The 20,459-nt window shown below is 43.8% G+C and overlaps 1 protein-coding gene across 6 annotated transcripts in view; it reads right to left on the reverse strand.

Annotated features, from left to right (window-relative positions):
• Positions 1–20,459, reverse strand: part of DENND1B (DENN domain containing 1B) — a 246,050-nt gene that overhangs the window by 157,793 nt on the left and 67,798 nt on the right. The gene's annotated exons all lie outside the window — the stretch shown is intronic.

A 20,459-nucleotide genomic window follows, 5' to 3' on the forward strand; every position in this document is an offset into this window, starting at 1 on the left:
ATAATAGGAATCTGCAGTTGTAAAACCGCAGGTGGAATCCACACAAAATTTCATAAAAACCGCAGAAAATCCGCGGTAAATCCGCAGGTAAAACGCAGTGCCTTTTACTTGCGGATTTCTCAAATCCGCTGCAGAAAAATCCGCAGAGCTCCAAAATACGTGTGCACATACCCTTACCCTCAGAAATGTTATACAAAGCAATATGTGCCAATGGGCTGTCAACTGTAGACTAGTCCCCTCTCCACCAGCTGGTGGCTCAGAAAGCACAGGTAAGCTGCCTCCTTAATGTCTCCACTTGTGCCCGTAGTACCTTGTGATTCTGTATAATAATGCCCCCTTCTGTGCCTCCATGCATCAATAAACCCTTCTGTGCCTCCATATAATACATATAACCTCTTTCTTACCTGAATATATTACAAATAATGCCTTCTTTCTATACATATATTAATAATAACCCCTTCTGTGTCATGTGGTAGATCGGCTCACTCGGCTGCTTAACGAGGTAGTCACAGAAATGCTTCTCGTTTAAATCTTCAACTGGTATATTAAAATTTGGCTTGATAAACCAGTTTAAAGAAAAGAAATAGACATACTCAGTCTTTTTGCCATAAACCAAACTGCACTCACTATAGTCCTTTATACCGGCGGGGTGCGTCCTCACAGGAAACCAGTTTCAGCTCTGTTTACCAAGAGCCCAGCACTGGAGGTCAGCTCCCCTCCAGCGTGCACAGAACTCACAAGTCCAAAGGCTCCACTTTTACCTCCTGGACCCCTCCTGAGGGTGGAGATATGGTGAACAGCTGTCTCACTCAACTCTTCACTGTTCAAAATAGACCTGGCCCCGTCCCACTCAGCACATAACATGCAAGAGCAAAACTTCTAGGTTTGTATCACTGAAGCCAACAACCTCAGTGAAACATATCTCCCTTCCAGCACATTACCAGTGACCCTCTTACAGTCTCCATATATTAATAATGTCTCCATACTAATAATAATAATGTCACCTTTGTGCCTAGATTCATGTGATAATAATAATGTTTCCTTTCTATAATTTAATACCCCACTTGTGTAGATTTAAAAAAAAATGAAATTTATCTAACCCCCGCTCCCCATGTCAGGCTACTGGGCTCTGCTTCTTCTTCCTGCAGCTGTTACCCTGGCACAGGAGGTAAGATGTCATTTTTCCACGTGCACCAGAAATCTCATAGGCTGCAGGCATTAATGAGGTTATCCAATACTAGGACAACCCCTTCTTGATCTAAATGTTTGGTGCCGATAAAATAAAAAAGCTTATGGTCACCTCCCGTGCCTGCGCCGTTCCAGCAGCGTCGGCAGTCACATTCCCAGTGCTCAAGTGCGTTTGTTATGACACGTGAACCCGGCGCCAAGCAGTGCTGGAGTTACTGTCCCCCACCTTCGGATGTACTGTCCACCACTAAATATACAAATTTACATTTGACCAAGGGGTTAGAAATGGGGGTGTCACCTATCCATAATTAACCTTTGGGCTTGATATCAGCTAACATTACACAGTTGAAATCAACCACACAAATATTACCCCACTTGCCACCACACCAGAGAAAGTGGGAAGCACCAGAATTGGCGCATCTAATAGGGGCGGCTGCGGGCAGCTATTTTTAGGCTAGGGGGGGCAATAACACAGCCTAGCAAAGTGAGAATAACAACTAGTCTCGACCCCTCCACTAAATATATATCTAAAAAATGTGTTCACTAAGTCACCGCACTATTAGGTAAAGCCAATACATATATTGTATCACACGCATCTATATGTGGACAAATAGTATATTTTAGTAACACAAGAGTATTTCAAGAGAAACCATTCTCTGAAGTGCTACATATTGACTGAAAATGTGTGATACTAAAGAAAGAATATATGCTAAATAAGTATGAAGAATGCATCAGCACCATATAGCAAATAATACAATAGCAATTGTATCACAAGAGATACAGTAGATTCATAGCACAGACTTACAAGTTTGCTGGAAGACAAATTCTGAGAATTATACAAAAATATCTCCGACTGTAATGTTCAGGGACTATACAAAGGAAAGAAACTGGGTCTGAGCCTTCCCAGCTGGACAGCACGGGTGGCCTGGAAGTCTAATGCACAGAGTGCTTCTTACACCGAGGCTCACATTAGAGTATTCTTTTTTGGATCTCTGAAAAGACACCAAGCTTCCCACACTCCTGCTGAGACTCTCTTTTTAATAAAGACATACGGGTATCACATGAGATTCCTTACTATATGAAAAACATCCCAGTCCTGTACGCTGGTGGGATGCTTGACAAGAATATGTCATATGCTATCAGCATTTCATAAGGCGCAGAAAGAGAAAGGCGGCCGGGCGCTCAGAAGGAAACAGTAATGGGGCACAGCTTGTACGGCCATTTCTTGTACCGTCTTCCATAGACGCATACAATTAACAGTTAAACATTTCAATGTAGTTCAATGCAGGATTCAGTGTAGTTTTCGTAAATGTATTTTCTACAGAAGTAACCATTTTCTACATGACGTTCTGTAGAGCTTTGTCATGTTGTATTGTGAGTGTGCAGAGAATATGTGCCCCTTATGCAGAGTGACGTAGTCATAAGCGCAGAGGGCCGTTCTGTAAGACCCCCAATCACTGGAACACAGACATGAGGGGAGACACTTCATAGCTGGCATTGTTTTGGGGCACTGTTTGGCATGCACTGTGAAAGGGGCTGCAGTTGGTCTGCACATATCCTATTATAAAGGGATATTTGGGTAAAGAGTATCTCCTAAAGTGCGGCAGCTGAGCATGTGGACCACCCTGCTCAATTCTAACAGGGATAAAAATGCCCCATTCTGGAGTCACAGTCAGACCTCTCCTTCCCCAATCTAGAGGCTATCTACTGGATAGATGGTAATTACTACCTACTGGAATACCTTTTGTATCAGTTTAAAGAAGCAAATCAGCCCAAACAGTGATATCTTATATTTATTGCAGAGCGTATCTTATCTTCCTCCCAGTGTCATCCTTACCCTCCCCCCCAAGGCCATGCACTAAACCAGCACATCACAATGCTAATTACTATGTATGTAATGATTTATTTACGTAGACAGAATACCTCAATGTCTGGTAGGTGGGGGTTCATTTTTCGGACTCCCACCTACCTGCTCCCTTGCAGGTCTTTCCATAGCAGAGCACACAAGGTGGCAGCAGAAGCACCCAGCTATGTTACGAGATATGGAATCGCCTAACTGAAATCAAGAGACTTCTGCATCTCCATCTATGGGAAACTTTCATGGAGTTTTTATTAGTTGCAAATGTTACATAGTAAATGATGATATAACGATGATATGTTACATTTCAATAATGTATAAACACAGTACAATGGTACATAAGCCTTATATAATGTCTACTAGCTGAAGAGCCCGGCGTTGCCTGGCATAGTAAATATCTGTGGTTAGTTATAGCACCTCACTTCTCTTATTTTCCCATCACGCCTCTCATTTTCCCCTCACATCTCTCATTTTCCCCCTCACTCCTCTTATTTTCCCCCTCACTCCTCTCATTTCCCCCTAACACTTGTCATTTCGACCTCACATCTGTCATTTTCCGATCACTCCACTATTTTCCCTCACTCCTCTCATTTTGCACTCACACCTTTTAATTTTCACCTCACACCCCTCATTTTCCCCTCAGTATATACATGTTTGTCATCTCCCTTATATATAGTATACACCTGTATGTCATCTCCTGTATATACCTGTATGTCATCTCCCCTGTAAATAGTATATACCTGTTGTATGTCATCTCCTCCTGTATATTCCTATGTGTCATCTCCTCCTGTATATAGTATATACCTGTATGTCATCTCTTCTGTATATACTATATACCTGTATGTCATCTCCTCTTATATATAGTATATACCTGTATGTCATCTCCTGTATATAATATATACCTGTATGTCATCTCCCCTGTATATAATACAGTGGGGCAAAAAAGTATTTAGTCAGTCAGCAATAGTGCAAGTTCCACCACTTAAAAAGATGAGAGGCGTCTGTAATTTACATCATAGGTAGACCTCAACTATGGGAGACAAACTGAGAAAAAAAAATCCAGAAAATCACATTGTCTGTTTTTTTTATCATTTTATTTGCATATTATGGTGGAAAATAAGTATTTGGTCAGAAACAAACAATCAAGATTTCTGGCTCTCACAGACCTGTAACTTCTTCTTTAAGAGTCTCGTCTTTCCTCCACTCATTACCTGTAGTAATGGCACCTGTTTAAACTTGTTATCAGTATAAAAAGACACCTGTGCACACCCTCAAACAGTCTGACTCCAAACTCCACTATGGTGAAGACCAAAGAGCTGTCAAAGGACACCAGAAACAAAATTGTAGCCCTGCACCAGGCTGGGAAGACTGAATCTGCAATAGCCAACCAGCTTGGAGTGAAGAAATCAACAGTGGGAGCAATAATTAGAAAATGGAAGACATTCAAGACCACTAATAATCTCCCTCGATCTGGGGCTCCACGCAAAATCCCACCCCGTGGGGTCAGAATGATCACAAGAACGGTGAGCAAAAATCCCAGAACCACGCGGGGGGACCTAGTGAATGAACTGCAGAGAGCTGGGACCAATGTAACAAGGCCTACCATAAGTAACACACTACGCCACCATGGACTCAGATCCTGCAGTGCCAGACGTGTCCCACTGCTTAAGCCAGTACATGTCCGGGCCCGTCTGAAGTTTGCTAGAGAGCATTTGGATGATCCAGAGGAGTTTTGGGAGAATGTCCTATGGTCTGATGAAACCAAACTGGAACTGTTTGGTAGAAACACAACTTGTCGTGTTTGGAGGAAAAAGAATACTGAGTTGCATCCATCAAACACCATACCTACTGTAAAGCATGGTGGTGGAAACATCATGCTTTGGGGCTGTTTCTCTGCAAAGGGGCCAGGACGACTGATCCGGGTACATGAAAGAATGAATGGGGCCATGTATCGTGAGATTTTGAGTGCAAACCTCCTTCCATCAGCAAGGGCATTGAAGATGAAACGTGGCTGGGTCTTTCAACATGACAATGATCCAAAGCACACCGCCAGGGCAACAAAGGAGTGGCTTCGTAAGAAGCATTTCAAGGTCCTGGAGTGGCCTAGCCAGTCTCCAGATCTCAACCCTATAGAAAACCTTTGGAGGGAGTTGAAAGTCCGTGTTGCCAAGCGAAAAGCCAAAAACATCACTGCTCTAGAGGAGATCTGCATGGAGGAATGGGCCAACATACCAACAACAGTGTGTGGCAACCTTGTGAAGACTTACAGAAAACGTTTGATCTCTGTCATTGCCAACAAAGGATATATTACAAAGTATTGAGATGAAATTTTGTTTCTGACCAAATACTTATTTTCCACCATAATATGCAAATAAAATGATAAAAAAACAGACAATGTGATTTTCTGGATTTTTTTTCTCAGTTTGTCTCCCATAGTTGAGGTCTACCTATGATGTAAATTACAGACGCCTCTCATCTTTTTAAGTGGTGGAACTTGCACTATTGCTGAATGACTAAATACTTTTTTGCCCCACTGTATATACCTGCTGTATGTCATCTCCTCCTCTATATACCTATGTGTCATCTCCTTTTATATAGTATATACCGGTATGTCATCTCCTCCTGTATATAGTATATACCTGTAAGTCATCTACTCCTGTATATAGTATATATCTGTGTGTCATCTGCTCCTGTATATAGTATATACCTGTGTGTCATCTCCTCCTGTATATAGTATGTACCTGTATGTCATCTCCTCCTGTATATAGTATATACCGGTGTGTCATCTCCTCCTGTATATAGTATATATCTGTGTGTCATCTTCCCTGTATATGGTATGTACCTGTATGTCATCTCCTCCTGTATATTGTATATACCTGTGTGTCATCTCCTCCTGTATATAGTATATATCTGTGTGTCATCTCCTCCTGTATATAGTATATACCTGTATGTCATCTCCTCCTATATATAGTATATACCTGTATGTCATCTCCTCCTATATATAGTATATACCTGTGTCATCTCCCCTGTATATAGTATGTACCTGTATGTCATCTCCTCCTGTATATAGTATATACCTGTGTGTCATCTTCTCCTGCATATAGTATATATCTGGGTGTCATCTCCTCCTGTATATAGCATATACCTGTATGTCAACTCTTCTGTATATAGTATATACGTGTGTCATCTACTCCTGTATATAGTATATACCTGTAAGTCATCTCCTCCTGTATATAGTATATACCTGTGTGTCATCTGCTCCTGTATATAGTATATACCTATGTGTCATCTCCCCCTGTATATAGTATGTACCTGTATGTCATCTCCTCCTGTATATACCTGTGTGTCATCTCCTCCTGTATATAGTATATACCTGTGTGTCATCTCCTCCTGTATATAGTACATATCTGTGTGTCATCTCCCCTGTATATAGTATGTACCAGTATGTCATCTCCTCCTGTATATAGTATATATCTGTGTGTCATCTCCTCCTGTATATAGTATATACCTGTATGTCATCTCCTCCTATATATAGTATATACCTGTATGTCATCTCCTGTATATAGTATATACCTGTATGTCATCTCCCCTGTATATAATATTTACCTGCTGTATGTCATCTCCTCCTCTATATACCTATGTGTCATCTCCTCTTTTATATAGTATATACCTGTATGTCATCTCCTCCTGTATATAGTATATACGTGTGTCATCTGCTCCTGTATATACCTGTAAGTCATCTCCTCCTGTGTATAGTATATACCTGTGTGTCATCTGCTCCTGTATATAGTATATACCTGTGTGTCATCTCCTCCTGTATATAGTACGTACCTGTATGCCATCTCCTCCTGCATATAGTATATACCTGTGTGTCATTTCCTCCTGTATATAGTATATATCTGTGTCATCTCCCCTGTATATAGTATGTACCTGTATGTCATCTCCTCCTGTATATAGTATGTAACCTGTATGTCATCTCCTCCTGTATATAGTATATACCTGTGTGTCATCTCCTCCTGTATATAGAATATACCTGTGTGTCATCTCCTCCTGTATATAGTATATACCTGTGTGTCATCTCCTCCTGTATATAGTATATACCTGTGTGTCATCTCCCCTGTATATAGTATATACCTGTGTGTCATCTCCTCCTGTATATAGTATATACCTGTATGTCATCTCCTCCTGTATATAGTATATACCTGTGTGTCATCTCCCCTGTATATAGTATATACCTGTGTGTCATCTCCTCCTGTATATAGTATATATCTGTGTGTCATCTCCTCCTGTATATAGTATATACCTGTAAGTCATCTCCTCCTGTATATAGTATATACCTGTGTGTCATCTCCTGTATGTAGTATATATCTGTGTGTCATCTCCTGCATTAGACCTCGTTATTTGCTCAGTATTTTTACCACAGTATTTGTAAGCTAAATTGGCAGCATGATAAATCCCCAGCCAACAGGAAGCCCTCCCCCCTGGCAGTATATATTAGCTCACATACAGTGGGGCAAAAAAGTATTTAGTCAGTCAGCAATAGTGCAAGTTCCACCACTTAAAAAGATGAGAGGCGTCTGTAATTTACATCACAGGTAGACCTCAACTATGGGAGACAAACTGAGAAAAAAAAAGCCAGAAAATCACATTGTCTGTTTTTTTATCATTTAATTTGCATATTCTGGTGGAAAATAAGTATTTGGTCAGAAACAAAATTTCATCTCAATACTTTGTAATATATCCTTTGTTGGCAATGACAGAGGTCAAACGTTTTCTGTAAGTCTTCACAAGGTTGCCACACACTGTTGTTGGTATGTTGGCCCATTCCTCCATGCAGATCTCCTCTAGAGCAGTGATGTTTTTGGCTTTTCGCTTGGCAACACGGACTTTCAACTCCCTCCAAAGGTTTTCTATAGGGTTGAGATCTGGAGACTGGCTAGGCCACTCCAGGACCTTGAAATGCTTCTTACAAAGCCACTCCTTCGTTGCCCTGGCGGTGTGCTTTGGATCATTGTCATGTTGAAAGACCCAGCCACGTTTCATCTTCAATGCCCTTGCTGATGGAAGGAGGTTTGCACTCAAAATCTCACGATACATGGCCCCATTCATTCTTTCATGTACCCGGATCAGTCATCCTGGCCCCTTTGCAGAGAAACAGCCCCAAAGCATGATGTTTCCACCACCATGCTTTACAGTAGGTATGGTGTTTGATGGATGCAACTCAGTATTCTTTTTCCTCCAAACACGACAAGTTGTGTTTCTACCAAACAGTTCCAGTTTGGTTTCATCAGACCATAGGACATTCTCCCAAAACTCCTCTGGATCATCCAAATGCTCTCTAGCAAACTTCAGACGGGCCCGGACATGTACTGGCTTAAGCAGTGGGACACGTCTGGCACTGCAGGATCTGAGTCCATGGTGGCGTAGTGTGTTACTTATGGTAGGCCTTGTTACATTGGTCCCAGCTCTCTGCAGTTCATTCACTAGGTCCCCCCACGTGGTTCTGGGATTTTTGCTCACCGTTCTTGTGATCATTCTGACCCCACGGGGTGGGATTTTGCGTGGAGCCCCAGATCGAGGGAGATTATCAGTGGTCTTGAATGTCTTCCATTTTCTAATTATTGCTCCCACTGTTGATTTCTTCACTCCAAGCTGGTTGGCTATTGCAGATTCAGTCTTCCCAGCCTGGTGCAGGGCTACAATTTTGTTTCTGGTGTCCTTTGACAGCTCTTTGGTCTTCACCATAGTGGAGTTTGGAGTCAGACTGTTTGAGGGTGTGCACAGGTGTCTTTTTATACTGATAACAAGTTTAAACAGGTGCCATTACTACAGGTAATGAGTGGAGGAAAGAGGAGACTCTTAAAGAAGAAGTTACAGGTCTGTGAGAGCCAGAAATCTTGATTGTTTGTTTCTGACCAAATACTTATTTTCCACCATAATATGCAAATAAAATGATAAAAAAACAGACAATGTGATTTTCTGGCTTTTTTTTTTCTCAGTTTGTCTCCCATAGTTGAGGTCTACCTATGATGTAAATTACAGACGCCTCTCATCTTTTTAAAGTGGTGGAACTTGCACTATTGCTGACTGACTAAATACTTTTTTGCCCCACTGTATACACATAATAGACAGGTCATGTGACTGACAGCTGCCGTATTTCCAATATGGTACATTTGATGCTCTTGTAGCTTTTCTGCTTATTAAGCAGATTTTTATTTTTGAAGGATAATACCAGACTTGTGTTTGTTTTAGGGCGAGTTTCATGTGTCAAGTTGTGTGTGTTGAGTTGTGTGTGGCGACATGCATGTAGTGACTTTTGTGAGATGAGTTTTGTGTGGCGACATGCGCGTCGCAATTTTTTGTGTGTCGAGTTGCATGTGACAGGTTAGTGTAGCAAGTTGTGTGCAGCAAGTTTTGCGCATGGCGAGTTTTGCGAGTGGCGAGTTTTATGTGTGGTGCGTTTTGAGTATGTGCAAGTTTTGTGTGAGGCAACTTTTGCATGTGTTGCAACTTTTGTGCATGTGGCAATTTTTCCGCGTGTGCAAGTTTTGCGTGTGGCGAGTTTTCCATGAGGTGAGTTTTGCACGTGTGGCGAGTTTCGCGTGAGCCTAGTTTTGCATGTGGCGAGTTTTGCGCGTGGCGAGTTTTGAGCAGCGACTTTTGTGTTTCGACTTTTATGTGGTGAGGTTGGTGTATGTGTGGTGAAATGTGTGCTGAGGGTGATATGTGTTCAAGCACGTGGTAGTGTGTGGCGCATTTTGTGTGTGTGTGTTCATTCATATCCCCGTGTGTGGTGAGTATCCCATGTCGGGGCCCCACCTTAGCAACTGTATGGTATATACTCTCTGGCGCCATCGTTCTCACTCTTTAAGTCCCCCTTGTTCACATCTGGCAGCTGTCAATTTGCCTCCAACACTTTTCCTTTCACTTTTTCCCCATTATGTAGATAGGGGCAAAATTGTTTGGTGAATTGAAATGCGCGGGGTTAAAATTTCACCTCACAACATAGCCTATGATGCTCTCGTGGTCCAGACGTGTGACTGTGCAAAATTTTGTAAGAATCCAGGGAAGAAAAGCATTACTGCAGCAAATCGCACACCTTCAATAATAAACAACAATGAGCATAAAATACAAGCTGATTTTATTGACAGATCAAAAGAACTTTCTTGTTGCCTATTATTTTCTGTTTGCTCAGCACCGTGTGTGCGTCTTTTGCAGACCAATTTTGGCACTGTCCCGTTATTTATATTTTGTCGCTATACCCCATGAGCCATTGGGTTAATTTTGGGTCACTTTATTACACTGAGCTATGGTCCGTTTTTCCTGTGTGTTTTTGATGGTGCTTATATGTTTTTAATTATGTTTTTATTGTTTGTGGTGTGTTTTCTTTTGATCTGTCAATAAAATCAGCTTGTATTTTATGCTCATTGTTGTTTATTATTGAAGGTGTGCGATTTGCTGCAGTAATGCTTTTCTTCCCTGGATTCTTAGTATAGTTTTTAACACTGTTTCCGCACCCTCATGGATATTTATATATAATATAGGGCAGTGCGCCCAATCTCCTAGTCTTGCTGTGCAAAATTTTGTGGCTGTAGCTGCGACAGTGCAGATGCCAATCCCGGACATACACACATACACACACACATTCAGCTTTATATATTAGATATACCTGTAAGTCATCTCCCCTGTATATAGTATATACCTGTATGTCATCTCCCCTGTATATAGTATATACCTGTATGTCATCTCCCCTGTATATAGTATATACCTGTATGTCATCTCCTCCTGTATATAATATATAGCTGCATGTCATCTCCTCCTATATATAGTATATACGTGTATGTCATCTCCCCTGTATATAGTATATACCTGTATGTCATCTCCTCCTGTATATAATATATAGCTGTATATCATCTCCCCTGTATATAGTATATACCTGTATGCCATCTCCTCCTGGCTGTCAATTTGCCTCCAACACTTTTCCTTTCACTTTTTCCCCATTATGTAGATAGGGGCAAAATTGTTTGGTGAATTGGAACGCGCGGGGATAAAATTTTGCCTCACAACATAGCCTATGACGCTCTCGGGGTCCAGACGTGTGACTGTGCAAAATTTTGTAGCTGTAGCTGCGACGGTTCAGATGCCAATCCCGGACATACACACACACATACATACATACATACACACATTCAGCTTCATATATTAGATTAGACCTATAATAACAATCTGACTGTATGAAGAGTCCTGACCAATCTGACTATATGGTAGAATTAATTAGATGTAAAAGTGTAAAGTGGTGTAGTCCTAGGTGGCAGTGCCTTTGTTGGCTATCAACCAACATAACCGTGTACGTCCTCAATGAGAATATCCCCCATTACACAGCGACACATACTCTGCCTTAAGGAAGCACTTCTATTTATATTTTTTATCGTGTGTACATGTGCATGTAGTGTAGTGTGAATATTAATATAATCACTTACCACTGCTCTCTCCGGGATCCAGCACAGTTCTGCTCCTCTTCTCAGTGATGTCACTGCTCTGCAGACTCTCTGGGATTGAAAGCAGTTCTGCTCCTCTTCTCACTGACATCACTGCTCTGCAGACTCTTCGGGATCCACCGCCGTTCTGCTCCTCTTTTCAGTGTCGTCATCGCTCTGCAGACTCTCCGGGATCCAGTGCCATTCTGCTCCTCTTCTCAGTGATGTCACCGATCTGCAGACTATCCTGGATCCATCGCGATTCTGCTCCTCTTCACAGTGACGTCACCAGTCTGCAGACTATCCTGGATTCAGCACTGTTCTGCTCCTCTTTACAGTGACGTCACCACTCTGCAGACTCTTCGGGATCCACCGCCGTTCTGCTCCTCTTTTCAGTGTCGTCATCGCTCTGCAGACTCTCCGGGATCCAGTGCCATTCTGCTCCTCTTCTCAGTGATGTCACCGATCTGCAGACTATCCTGGATCCATCGCGATTCTGCTCCTCTTCACAGTGACGTCACCAGTCTGCAGACTATCCTGGATTCAGCACTGTTCTGCTCCTCTTTACAGTGACGTCACCACTCTGCAGACTCTTCGGGATCCACCGCCGTTCTGCTCCTCTTTTCAGTGTCGTCATCGCTCTGCAGACTCTCCGGGATCCAGTGCCATTCTGCTCCTCTTCTTAGTGATGTCACCGCTCTGCAGACTATCCTGGATTCATCGCTCTTCTGCTCCTCTTCACAGTGACGTCACCAGTCTGCAGACTATCCTGGATTCAGCACCGTTCTGCTCCTCTTTACAGTGACGTCACCGCTCTGCAGACTCTCCGGGATCCAGCACTGTTGTGCTCCTCCTCTCAGTGACGTTACTGCTCAGCAGATTCTCCGGGGCACGCTGCGCGTTGTGTCACCCAGAAGTGGCTTCTACAGCATAAGTCTATGGAGCGTCAGAACAAAGCTCTTTGTAAAAGAGACTTCCGGCTCTCACACAGAGCTCAGAGTGAGCCGCCTAGTCACAAATGTGATGACGTCATGGAGAAGTGGAGCAGAACAGTGGTAGGGGAGTATATTAACACACTCACACCACATTACATACTCACATAAAATAATAATAATATTTCTACCATATTCCACCACACTTTACAATTAAGCGAGGAAATGAACAAACAATAAAAATAATACAAAGTAACACATCATTCACCAGTTACAGGAGGGAGGTCCTACTTGGAAGCTTACACTCTATAAGAAATAGGGGGGACACAATAGGTAGAATGTGCTGTTATATACGGTCCGGCCATCATTATAATAAGTAGGGTATTCATATAAAGCTGCAGGATCCATCATCAGCCAGGATCCGTCTGACTGCAGTTACCGGGTGCTATTGGTGCTTGGAGGATGTCGAGACAGATGAATAGGACGGAGCAGATAATGATTAACATTTAGAAGGAGGGAACAGGTGAACGTTATAAACACACGTTTAATAAAAATAAATATAGATGGGAGGCTTCTTTAATTTCATTCTATTGCACAATTCGGGACAGTTTTTATTCGGGAGCCTGGAAAAGCTGAGCATAAACCCCGGTGATAGCCATCATAACACAAATAGCAATAACTATTATATACATAATGGAGAAATTATCACGCACAGACGGACATTATGGCTCCTGGAGAGGTCACCGGATGCATTTTTGCTGGGCAAACGCTTGCTTGTGCGCCATGCACACTGTGTGCGATGAATTTCACAGACAGCCGCACTCCAATATTTGCACACTATGGGCAAATTCCACAGCAGACACATGCAGGAGGGAGTGTGGGGTGCTGGCGAGCTGCCCGCCTCCAGTCTCTGGGGAAAATCCACTTTAAAACCTTGGAAGTCTTTAAAATTCATTTAGCCAGCAGGTCTGTGGAGCGTTTTATATACAGCACATACACGGGAGGGCGATTGTCTCCCAGCTCAGGTCATAGACAAAGCCACCTGACGCTCTATCCCCCCCACCGGTAACAGGAGCGGGGGCTCCTGTGATCAATAAAAAAAACATCTTGTGAATCTCATTGTCATCCCTCTTTATAGAACCTTTTAGAAAAGGTGAGAAACAAAGCAGAAAAAGGAGATAACAATAGTGAACAAACAGAGTAATAAAAAGCAGCACACAAGTCAGTGACAAATTAAAGGGATTTTCCAGTATTTTAGGAAAATCATCTGTTCCGGTGGTCCCTGATGCCTTTGTGTACCTTCTGTAGTGATGTCTGTGCCCACGTGACGGTCACTGTCCTCATTAGTGGTATCTATGGCACGTGGCGGCAGCAGCACTCACCTGCACATGGATGGCACACTATCACTGCAGGAAGAGAGCGCACACCCGCGGCAGTGCTGGAGCCCGCAGGGAGGACCACGGGTGAGTGGAGGTTACTTTTATATTTTACTCTATTTCCTTCTCAATTGATTTTCTTAAAACACTGGAAAATCCCTTTAACCCCTCATGATCGGAGCTTTTTTTGGTTTTGCGTTTTCGTTTTTCGCTCCCCTTCTTTCCAGAGCCATAGCTTTTTTATTTTTCCATCAATATGGCCATGTGAAGGCTTATTGTTTGCGGGACGAGTTGTACTTTTGAACGACACAGATGACTAAGGGTCAGTTTACACAGACCAACCGGCGGCACAATAGTGTCACCGATCAGTAAAATGTAACCGATCAGTGTCCATTTGAATGATAGTCTACACAGCAGACATATTCCCCCTCCTGTATGCATGGCTCATATCCCCCCCCCCCATGCATGGTTCACATCCCCCCCCCCGCATGCATGGCTCATCTCTCCTCCACCCCCCCCCTTCGCTCCCCGCTCCCATCTTGAATGGCGCGGCTTGCCGTCCTCCTTCATCCCTCCTCCCCTGTCCCCCCGTCCCTCATACTCACCTGTCCCACACTGGGCGGCTGCGCCGACATCCCTCTGGCTCTGTCCCGAATCCCGGCGTAGCACCTTCTTCCTGCGTGAGCGGTCATGTGATACCGCTCATTAAGGTCACGAATATGCACATATTCATTACCTTAATGAGCGGTACCACGTGACCGCTCATTCAGGAGCGCTGCAGAAGCCGAGACCAGGCATCGCTGGAGCAGGGTGAGTATCGTCTTCAAGGAGGGTGGGTGGGAGGCAGGCGGGCGGCCAGGGGGGGCGCAGGCGGTCGGTGACCCAGTACTTATAAAAAAAACAAACAAAAAAAACAAACCTTGCTCAGGTGCCGCCCCCTGCATTGTCCCCGCCCTAGGCACGTGCCCTCAAGTGCCTAGTGGCAAATACGGCCCTGTCACCGAGTGCCGCCTTCTCTGGTATCCAGCGCCCTTCTGCTCCTCTTCTCAGTGACGTCACCGCTCTGCAGAATCTTCGGGTCACACTACGCTCTGCATGACCTGAAAGTGACTTCAGTGTAGGTCTATAAAGCGTCAGAACAAGGCGCCATAGACGTACATTGTAAAGAGATTTTAGGCTCACCCATAGAGCAGTGACGTCACCAAGAAGAGGAGCAGAACATAATTAGATAAAGTAAACTATTATTTAGAAATGAATATCCACAACACAATTAGGTTTTAGGCTGGAGTTCCCATGTCATCTTAAAAAGTTGTTTTTTTAATGAGATACATAGGTCACCACCACAATCGTTTCCACTTCATGAGATACAAGAGGGTCACCATTTCTAGCCAGTATCATTATGACAATAGACATTTGACCTATTTATGACAATCATACAAGACACAGTATTTATATAGAGCTGAATGAGGCAGGCAGCACATACAAGCCATCCACATGTTCTTATGCGCGCCCTTCCCACCCACAGCTCCAGATACGGCACATATGGGTAGAAGAATCCAAAAGCCGTACACGGCCAGCAGATGGCGACAGAGAGCTCTGCAATCCCTGGCACTTACGGAGCACAGTTTATAAGACTAGACACAATATTACGGGACACAGAGGCAGAATACAATGCAAACTTCGATTTTGGTGCATCTTAAATTACTTACTCAAGCAACACTACTTAATATATCCAAATCCATTAACTTTTTCTTATAGAAGGCTGCACAGACTATATTACATAAAATTGAAAAAAAAAATACTGTTCATACCGGCAAAGCTCCAATGCCACCACTGTTGCAGTCTGCATCGGCATCTCTGCACTTCTTGGCACTCATGACATGCTTTGCATACATGGGACTGCTGCAGCCAATCACTGTGGTAATGCTTGCTGGCATGAGACTTCTGAGGACAGTGATTGGCTGCAGCAGTTAAGTGCAAAAAAACAAAAACATTAAGAATATCAGAAAGGAGCAAATAGATGCCAATCAATAAAGGAACAGAACAGTCATAATTATACCACGTAGTATTAAGAGATCAATTAGCAGAAAGATACTAAGATAAAAAGCTAGCCTATGATGCTGCTCCGTCTGGTACAGGACAGCGGATAGTTTGGAAAACTGCAGTCTGTACTTGGACAGTGAATGTCGGAGGCGTGAAAACGGCCAAAATCTGCTGCAAAAAGGTGATGGGTGAAAATAACAATAGAAGTAAGGTTATACTGAATAAAATAGAATATGAGGATCACTTATGGAAGGTAGGTTATATAAAATGAATAATATATGGGATGTGTAAGATGGCCGCCGGACGGGTCCTTGAGGGGAGATATGTGACATCGCGGTTATTAGCTGCGGTGATGTGAGCTCGGAAGCATGCTCCAGCACATATAGTGCTGAGAGAATTATTAGGCCATTCCAGGGCCGGCTTTTACGAGCACTTATAAGAGATGGGTGGAAATGACTGATCATATATCCCTATCCCTGGGGCGTGGTTTAGCAAATAAAATGGAGACCGAGTGTCTGGACCTGGAGATATGTGGATCTCCTGTGTGTTGGTCTGTGCTAAGACCTAAAGAACCAGACACTATCCTGAGTGGGCGGACCAGCTATATGTTGTATGGACTTTTTACTCTATGTTTTCACTTAGTGCAGGAAAAAGCTGTTCTTCTGTTTTGCTATCCTGAGCAATCTAAGAAGTTTAAACAAACTTGCCTGGACATTTCAGCAATATCGCTTCCTCTGCTTACCTCAAACTGCAGTCCGGACCTCAGCATACCATCCACAGACAGATGGCTTGGTAGAAAGGTTCAATAAAACCTTGAAGGCAATGTTGAAGAAGATCGTGGAGAAGGACGTCCGGGACTTGGACTGTCTACTACTGTACCTTCTATTCTCCATTAGAGAAGTCCCAAAGGCCTCTACTGGGTTCTGTCCTTTTGAACTTTTGTATGGCCAACACCCCCTGTGGGCTCCTCGACACAGCAAAGGAGACATGGGAGGCAGAGTCTACACCCTACCAGAGTGTAATCGATCATGTGGCCCAGATGCAAGAGATGATTGCAAAGGTGATGCCCATGGTGAGTGAACACCTCCTCAAAGCATCAGAGCACAAGAGGCACAGTTGAGGGTGTACAATAGGTCAGTGAGGGTGAGACACTTCGACCCTGGGGATCGAGTACTGGTGCTGGTACCTACGGTGGAGAGCAAATTCCTGGCCAAGTGGCAGGGTCCATACGAAACAGTTGAAAGGGTGTGGAAGTCATCTATAAAGTCCACCAACCAGGGAGAAGGAAGCCCTACCAGGTATACCACATCAACCTGATTAAGCCATGGCGAGATAGGGAACCCGTGGAGGCTCCGTGTTTGGTGGCCAAGCCTGAAGCTGCCGTAGAGGAAATTAAGGTGGCAGAGACGCTGTCATGTGTCCAAAAGCAACAGTGTAGAGAGTTGCTACAGTGGAACAGAGACCTGTTCTCAGAACTGCCGTGTTGTACAAAGGTCAAAGAGCATGAGGTTCTGACGGAGCTTTATGTCCGGGTCAACTTGAAGCCATATCGGATACCAGAAGCCCGCTGAGAGGTGATCTCGAAGAAGGTGAAGTGGATGCTGAGCCTGGGAGTCATTGAGGAAACCAAGAGTGGCTTGTCCAGTCCAATAGTCTTAGTGTCGAAACCAGATGGAGAATGGCGGTTTTGCAATGACTATAGGAAGCTGAACGAGGATTCTAAGTTCAATACATACCTAATGCCCAATGTCGATGCATCGAGCGGCTAGGGCCGACTCGGTAGATTACTACCCTTGACCTCACAAAAGGGTATTGGCAAATTCCCATGTCCCAAGACGCCAAGGGGAAGTCTGCCTTTTCAATGCCAGATGGATGCTTCCAAAACACAAGGATGCCGTTTGGGTTACAAGGAGCTCCAGCCACATTCCAGAGAGCCATGGATCGGATCCTAGCTCCCCCACAAGAGGTACGCAACGGCCTACCCGGATGACATTGTGATCTTCAGCCTGGAATGGGGGAGCCATCTGAGCAAAGTCCAGGTGATACTTGATGCTCTACGGAAGGCGGCGTTTTCTATAAACCCGAAGAAATGTGTGTTAGGAATGGAGGAAGCTAAATACTTGGACTGTCATAGGCAGGGGTGAAATAAAGCCTCAGATAAACAAAGTTGTGGCGATCCAGAGTTGGCTACAACCCCTCTCAAAGAAGCATGTCAGAGCATTACTGGGCATTGTAGGATATTACCGCTGGTTTATTCCGAACTTCGTAATGGTGGTCGCCTCGCCGACAGACCTCCTTAAAGGGACCAAGTCTGCTCTGGCTAAGTGGTCTCCAGAAGCTGAGGCGGCCTTCCAGGAACTGAAGCTAGCCCGATGTAAAGAGCAGCTGCTGGTGGCACCGGATTTCTCCAAGAAGTTTGTGGTCCCGACGGACGCATCAGATGTTGGGCTGGGCACTGTCTTATCACAAGAGGTGAACGGGGAAGAGCACCCCAAAGTGTATCTTAGTTGGACGTTGTCATCCTGCGAGAATAATTACTCCATAGTGGAGAAGGAATGTTTGGCCATCAAGAGGACGTTAGACACTCTAATGTACTATCTGTTAGGCAGGAAGTTCAGGCTAGTGTCAGACTATGCCCAACTGAAGTGGATGAGGGAGAAGTATTGAAACAATGCCCAAGTGACCAGGTGGTTCCTAGCATTCCAGGATTATAACTTCCATGTGCAGCATGGGCCAGGGAAGCTGCATGACAATGCTGTCACTCTGTCGAGAGTCCACTGTTTGATGGCACAAGATGCCAAGCCCCCTGGCTTTGGGCAGAGGGGGTATTTAAGATAGCCGCTGAATGGGTCCTTGAGGGGAGATGTGTGTCATTGAGGTTATTAGCTCTGGTGATGTGAGCTCGGAAGCATGCTCCAGCACATATAGTGCTGAGAGAGTTATTAGGCCATTCTAGGGCCTGGTTTTATGAGCAGTCATAAGAGATGGGTGGAAATGACTGATCACATATCCCTACGGGCGGGGCGTGGTTTAGCAAATAAAATGGAGACTGAGTGTTTGGACCTGGAGATATGTGGATCTCCTGTGTTGGTCTGTGAAAAGATCTAAAGAACTGGACACAATCCTGAGCAGGCGGACCCGCTATATGTTGTATGAACTTTTTACACTATTTTTTCTCTTTGTGCTGGAAAAGGCTGTTCTTTTGTTTTGCTATCCTGAGCGATGGTATATGCACATAATAATGGTGGCAGGAGATAAGTGAATAATATATAGGATGGTATATGCACATAATAATGGTGGTAGGTGATAAGTGAATAATATATAGGATGGTATATGCACATAATAATGGTGGTAGGAGATAAGTGAATAATATATAGTATGGCATATGCACATAATAATGGTGGGTAGGGGATAAATGAATACTATATAGGTTGGTATATGTACATAATTATGGTGGGTAGGTGATAAGCGAATAATATATAGGATGATATACACACATAATGGTGGGTAGGTGATTAGTGAATAATATATAGGATGATATACGTACATAATAATGGTGGTAGGTGATAAGTGAATACTATATAGGATGGTCTATGGCAGATAAAGCACCAAGTCATCCAAACTTTCATGGATATACAACATCTAGTTAGTCATTAGTCTTTGGATTGTATGGAGTCACATACATCAATGTGACGCCAACACTACTTTGTGTTAGTAATAGCAACAATAACTGCAACTTTGTGTAAATCTCACAGTCCCACACAAAAATGACTGAATACCGACCTCTGCAGTCTCCTCACATTTCTCCATTCACTTGTATTGGCGTACAATGTGGCTGAAGTTGTCATGCACACCGCGGCTATGGACTATCAATGCTGGCAATTAGCGTAGGTATGAGACAGAACAGTAATAGCAGCTATGGAGCGCGATAAATAATAACACTACGAGCTGTCAAAGAGAAAGCTACGAAAAATAATAATTAAAGCGTGTGCGCAAGGAGGAACCCCGCGCCCACTACCCCTCGCACAAACCGCGCAGATAAATAGAAATATCTCACAACCCACACACAGGCTTCTTTCACACCAGTCAAAATGACAGAATTTATCTTTGAAACCTGCTGGCAACATCCTCTGCATTATTAAAAGAGTGTCTGGATATAAGGGGATTAAACTCTGCCGCATACATTATTCCAAAATATGTCTAACAAGTCGCTTCATTATCCTCTGCCTTTTCACAGCTCCTTGTGATGTAGCAATGCTACATTCTCCTTTTTTATTTTTACCAACAGCTGGGAAGGGTGAGCTCCCAGCCCATTCTTAGTGTTCACATCTCGCCGTAGCCCCTTCTCCCCCTCGTCATTGTGTTTCCTGCAGAACAGAGGAAGGGCCCTTCTTCTAAAGATCAATTCATATTTCCATAATCCATGCCTGTGCCTCTCCCCGGGGTGGTGGGTGTCCCTCGTGTCTTCAGCTACGTTCTACAACTGTCAATAAGTCCTGGTAACAATGGGGCCGAGACAAAGGGGCTTTGGCAGACGAAAGAGGCAGATAAGTGGGGGGGTCTTGGCTGGTGCCATATGCTGGTT

This window comes from Ranitomeya variabilis, chromosome 8 (assembly GCF_051348905.1).
Source record: "Ranitomeya variabilis isolate aRanVar5 chromosome 8, aRanVar5.hap1, whole genome shotgun sequence".
Taxonomy (NCBI): Eukaryota; Metazoa; Chordata; class Amphibia; order Anura; family Dendrobatidae; genus Ranitomeya; species Ranitomeya variabilis.